Source organism: Magnolia sinica, chromosome 19 (assembly GCF_029962835.1).
Source record: "Magnolia sinica isolate HGM2019 chromosome 19, MsV1, whole genome shotgun sequence".
NCBI lineage: Eukaryota > Viridiplantae > Streptophyta > Magnoliopsida > Magnoliales > Magnoliaceae > Magnolia > Magnolia sinica.
The window spans coordinates 68902594-68908811 of NC_080591.1; the positions used below are offsets into that span (position 1 = coordinate 68902594).

The 6218-nt window shown below is 37.1% G+C and overlaps 1 long non-coding RNA gene across 1 annotated transcript; it reads left to right on the top strand.

Moving 5' to 3' along the window:
• Positions 1 to 283: 283 nt before the first annotated feature.
• LOC131235323 (uncharacterized) lies at positions 284 to 3302 on the top strand. The gene is made up of 2 exons (XR_009166058.1): positions 284 to 342; positions 2879 to 3302. It is a non-coding gene; the product is annotated as an uncharacterized LOC131235323 (long non-coding RNA).
• Positions 3303 to 6218: the final 2916 nt, after the last annotated feature.

Below are 6218 nucleotides of genomic sequence, written 5' to 3' on the forward strand. Positions count from 1 at the left end.
CAATGATACAAATCCACCTTATCATTTGGATTGGGTCACAAAATAGGAAACACATTGGGCAGGCGCCTGTTTTTCTTGATTTTTTTGCTCCAGAGTAGTTGCTTGCCTCTTGACATGCTATTGCTAATAAAACCATTGTCTTATGCAGACAACATATGGCTTGAACTCTTGGATCATGGGAGAAGTTAGTTATATCGTCCCCAGGTGTGGGAAGTGTAGGAATTATTTAAACTACTCCAATTTTATCTTTGTTAACTATAGTTTGTGTTGCAGGTTGTGGAATGTGAGTTGTCGGTGGTCCATGCAAGTGAATTACCATACAAGGGACATGACCCAGTTGAGGTATGCTTCAGTTGACTGCTGAGGTTCAGGCTTCTCTTATTTTTATGGTCCTTTAAGAGCATTTTTATTTATCATTGGGGTATTTAAATGGTCCTTCAAGAGCATTTTGTAGAAGTTGCTCATATTGTTAGTGTCATGCAGTGCATTTTCAGCTAGGAAAAATTACCTAGGAAGTTTTTTTTTAAGGACATTTATGGCAAAAAATGCGTTGCATGGCAGTTGTCATGCAAGCAACCTGCAGGTGAACTCAATCAGCTTTCTGCCAGGAGTAAACATGAGAAGAACAATGTCTTATAGAATTGACAGTTAACATTGTTCAAGACTCCATTTGTCATTTAGAGAACGTGTTCTGCCTATCACATGCAGTCTCCAACATCTCAAATGAAAATCAACAACAACAAAGGCAATAAATTCTACCAAACTAGGTTTGCAAAAACAAAAATCCCATTTCACAATTCTAGAATTATGAAAATCCAACTGCCTACAAAAGAAAGTAAAAAAACCAAATGAATGTTCTTTTAAACAATCATTCTTTCCTAAAAGAATGAAAAAACAAGACCATGATTTCAATTAAATCAGGTCACAAGCTCACGATACACAATATCATCAGTTATGTACTTGCCCAATATTATTCTTTTTCAAATGCCAAGCCAAGTTTAGAAATTTTATAATAAAATGTAGGATGGGTTTCTGAATTTTTTTTTTATCAAATTGGTGTTTGGCTGCCTTGATAATTTTTCCCACAAAATTCTACTTGTCGGGCTTTACTGCAACAATTTATGCACCCAAATGTTATCTTGTGTACTTCTTGTCCTTCCTAGTTTTCTATGATAAGCATGGTTATTCACATTAATAGTTGGATGGATGATGAATGTATTTACGAATGTAAATAAAAATAAAGAACTTATAATGCATATATATATATATATATGCTATCGATGGAGGATACCTTGTTTTGGGGGACATGAAATTTTGTAGCTTATGGTATGGTGCCCCGATATTGGTTATATGTTACTAGTATTTAGTAGATAATACTAGGTTCGATAGTAGATAATACTAGGTTCATCCTCAATATTGATCGGAGTTACCTTTCGTGCTATTTTGCACTGCAACAGTTGCCCCATTATCCAATTATCCATTGAACTTGTCATAGAATCCATCTTGTCCATTATTTGCTATAGCATCTTCATCACCATATTGTTCTGATTTTTGCCCGCCATCTTAGGACTGAAAGAAGTCTCGCTATTTGTTGGCTTAAAAAATAATATCAGATCAGTGTGAAGAATAGGTTGGGGTTGAGATAGATCTTTTAGGGTTGTTTAGGTTCAAGAGAGATGGGATTAGTCTGTAGGGTTTCTAGTTGAATAAGGACCAATTTGACAGCTGTTGGATAGTTTCATGGGCAGGATCAATGGTTGGAAGTGAACCAATTTTGGGACAGTTTCTGGTCAGTTTACAGGCTCAATTAAGAGCTGAATACAGACAGATTTTGGGGCAGTTTTCTGGACAGGGACTGGTCTGAGTTAAGGGCTGGAAGTGGACAAATTTAGAATAGTTTTCTGGATAGGCTTGAGAGCTTTTTCTTGACATGATAAGGACAAATTTGGTGCAGTTTGAATGGGTTGGGTTATGGCTAGAAGTAAATAGACTAGTTAATTTGGGCCAGATTACTGTTTGGGAAACTGATTAGAAGCTACTTATCAAGCCACGGGCTGCTACAACCTCCTATGCTATGATGTGCAAAATGGTAATAATGGGATTGGCACTTTCACTTGGGTTGAGTTGTTTAGTTATTAATGGATGGGTGGAATTTTGGTAGTCAAATTGCATTGTACCCAATGAGGTTTGGGCGAATGGTCTTCACTGTAGGTTTGCTCCCTATAAGTGAGGGTTCGATTCCCCTCCTTGGCTTTACCCAATACATGAGGTTGTGGGTGATTGCGTGTATCCGCAGGGATTAGTCTCATTTCAAAAAGAGGTGGGGACACCCTGTGTCTTCAAAAAAAAATACATAGAACGCCTTTATTAAAACTGAAAATAAAATATCTCAATTGGTTCGCTCTTATATTGAACTTAGTTTCATGAGTAAAATATGAGAGCTTAAAAGTCACAAATCATTGGGTAATGACTAGACCATAATGTAAGAACTTGAAAACTTGACTCACCTAGAACATCTGTTGAGTCAAGCTAAGTTTAATGACTCTAATGAGTTCGAGTTGCATTGACCGATCAAATGGCTTGGATTGTTCATCCACACGGTGTCACCCATCCATAGGATGGCCAACCAAATGATCAATTTGGATACTGAATGATGGACCTTCACTTGCACTAAATGTTGGATGAAACGAAATGCTGGTAATTCAGCAGATCATATTGTATTGTTTATTTCTTAGTGAAATTGTATTGACCAAAATTTCTCTCTAATATTTTTTTCTAGAGTTGCTTTACAATCAGCATTGTGCATACTTACATTTGAGGTTCTTTCATATCTACAGATATCAATTTCATATATTCATGTGCATCCCATTTGTTTCAGGCAGCCGCTGTTGAGGTACAAAACTTTCTCGTTTCTGGTAGAAGGAAAGAGGCTCTATGGTGTGCACAAGAAGGTCAGTTGTGGGGCATATTTTTATTGATTTAAGCATGCATATGTGGTCTTACGAAGCAGTTGGACTTGTGATCTTTTGACTACATTAGCCATCATCCGGACCTTGCTTTGCAGACCACAGCTGCAGCAAAAGATCCTTGTCACGAGGAACTGACACATTGTGTGGTGACTCCTCATATGCCTTCGCTGCTTTGAAAAATGTCTCTGCTGCTGCAGATAATTTTTAGGATGCAAATAAGCTTAGACAGACTGGATTTGGGCCTGTTTATAAGGTAACTTCGATGAAAACATAATTTTGTGGCCTACTACATATCATCGTTGTTTTGATCTATCACACTCAATGTAATCACAAGTACATAGCTAGCTTGTAAAGAGATTTAGGAGTTGGGTCTTTTGATAGAAAGGATGATTCATGGATTTTTTTTCCTATTTTCCCAGAACTCATGCAGTGCAACTGTTAGAACATCACACAACCCTGTAGCAAAAAGAAATCCATGGTCATATCAGCTCGTATCTAAAGCAAACATTTTTTTCCTAATAATGGGTGAGTTGATTGTTGACTCAGATGGTGTTTTGGATTGGTAGTCCATTATAGTTTTAACCTTGTCATTGGTGGAAGACGTGGGACCCACCCAATAAGTGATAGGACCCTCTATTTTTCTTGTAGGCACTCTATTTTAGCCTCGAATAAGAAGCTAAAAAAGGTGAGCTCTATGGTTTTGGTGCACTAAAATGATTTTTGTTCTTTGCCAATCTTTTAATTTTATTCATTTATAATTTTATTTCACATGTACTTGTGAGAAACCCACTGTGCATACACATGTAATTGTATTCATGAATAGGATGGCTTAAACTTTTAGTTGTTTGGGTTAACCCCACTTCGGCCATTTCCTCTTTATTGAATTGAGTTGTTAGCAATTATGTGAATAGGATTCTTATTAAACAATCGTGTGAATTTTTTTTGAATGACTATCAGGTGTAAGATTCCAAAAAGAAAATAAATAAATAAATAATTTGAGGATGCTTTTTTTAATGTACAGATATTTTAGTGACGGACCAAATCCGTCGCTAATTTCTAAACAAAATGCATGTCAACGACGGATTTGAGTCCGTCGCCAATATTTTTAATGACGAATAGTTCAGGTGGTTTTTTCAGAATTTCAGCGACGGATTGTTAATTTTTTGCGATGGATCTTATCCGTCGGTAATATGCGATGGACCTTATCCGTCGCAGATTCAACGATGGATTTTATCCATCGGAAAAAAAGACCTAGTAAATAGCGACAGACCAAGCAACAAACAAAATCCGTCGTTTTTTTGGTTTTGCGACGGATTTAGTCCGTCGCAAATCAGCGATTTTGGCGTACTGCTCTCTCTCTCTCTTATGGTTTATACATAGAAAAGCATGTATAGAGGTATAGGATTTCTTATATATGTGGAAAGAGGTAAATCTTGTATTTTTGTTTCTCATATAAAGAAGAAAAAAGTTTTATATCACTACTAAAGTAGGCATGTTGCCGAATCACGTAAATACATACGCTTTTTTTCTTTTTTGGTTTAACCATTTAACCTTTTATTTGACCTTAACTTCTATGTTTTGGCCTCACTTATATTGATTATGTGTAGGTGTTTTTCCGAGATAAATGAATAGTTTTTATTATTAGATTATTGAGCATGTGATCCCCACTGAAATGAGACATACTATATTTTATGTCCGACACGTGCAAAAAGAATGAGAGAGATTGCCCATTTTGTTGGTTCTTAAATTGCTTGGTACCCCAGCCACAAGAGTTTCTTGTGGTTAGAAGCTATGTGTGGCCTACAATGATGCTTGTAACAAATTAACTCCATTCAACAGTTTCTCAAGTTTACAATAGGATAGAACAAATAATAGATAAATAAAAAATCTTAGAGGTTGGTCATTGAAGCTAAGGATATCAACCTTCATCTTAAACTCTCGATCTGACCGATCTGCTCGATCATTACATTGTCTAGGATATTAGAGGATCATGTCACTGATCTCCTCATCGCTGGATTCCCCTCCCTTAGGAATGATCCTTTGATTCATTGTTGGCACCATCTTGCGATCAAGGTGGTTGCGAGTTCCAGAAATTGTTGGTGGTGGATCACCACTAAGAACATGGAGTTGCCCTATGGCCTCCGTCAAGCAATCGATGACAGTCTATAGCCCTTGCATGACTTGCCGATTCTCTCATTGTGTTGCTTCAAAAGTTACTTTAAAAATCACCGCTATTAAAGGATAATTCCCTGGAGTACCATCCATGTGATTGTTGCCTGACTTGTCATTAGAAGTCATAAATCTGAGGTACCAAACTGACGCAAAGGAGGATGTGTAGAGGACAAGCACCATTTTCTTCGAAGGGATAACTATTCTGAATCCACAGATCTTCTTTGGACTCCTCACAGAGATACCTCGAATCCATGAGGAGAGATAGGAAATAGAAAATAATTTTAATAAAATTCATAATAATTTGATTGATGATGAAAAATGAGCTTACAACCTCTTAAATAATAACGTAAACCTTAGGAAGAAGTTTCGGAATTAAAATATAACTAAAACTCCTAGAAATCGGGACTTAACATAAATAATAAACTTACTATTTATAAACGGTCGTGATTTCTACTAGTGCGCATGGTTTTCAGCCAAAAATAGTAAGTGTCCTATTTGGCAGAATCGTGATGTTCCCCTAACTATTCCAAGCACTTTTCATGTTGGGCGCAACTCCTAAAGCCCAACGGATGAAGAGTTATACTTAAACTAAAACTTACTATAAATAGTAAAAATGAAATTAAAATAGCAATTTGACCATCGATCTGATGGCATTCCATAAATTCAGCATGCGCAACCCAGCATAAGAGGGTTGGGTGGCTAAAGTAGATCGTCCTACCCTATATGGCACATCAGATAACTCATTTTGGTTTGCGAGATACGTCCGTTTTAGGTTCTGACGGTCTAGATCACCTCCGTCTTCGATCGGGTCTTTTCTGGTCCATCTTGGCCATGAAATTATCCGTGACCCTCTCTACATCAAAGTACCTTCATGCCTCACTCACTCATGTGACCTAGACGTGCATGCTAAAAACATGTTGATGTGGACTTCGCTACAGATATTGCAGTTCCACCTGATACGGTATTCCTGATTAACCTCTAAAGGTTACCATTCCTCTGCACTTTTATTACTATGAGTACCCTTTGAAATCTTTAGGACATGATCAAAATCGCTGAATTTACACCAAATTGCCTCAA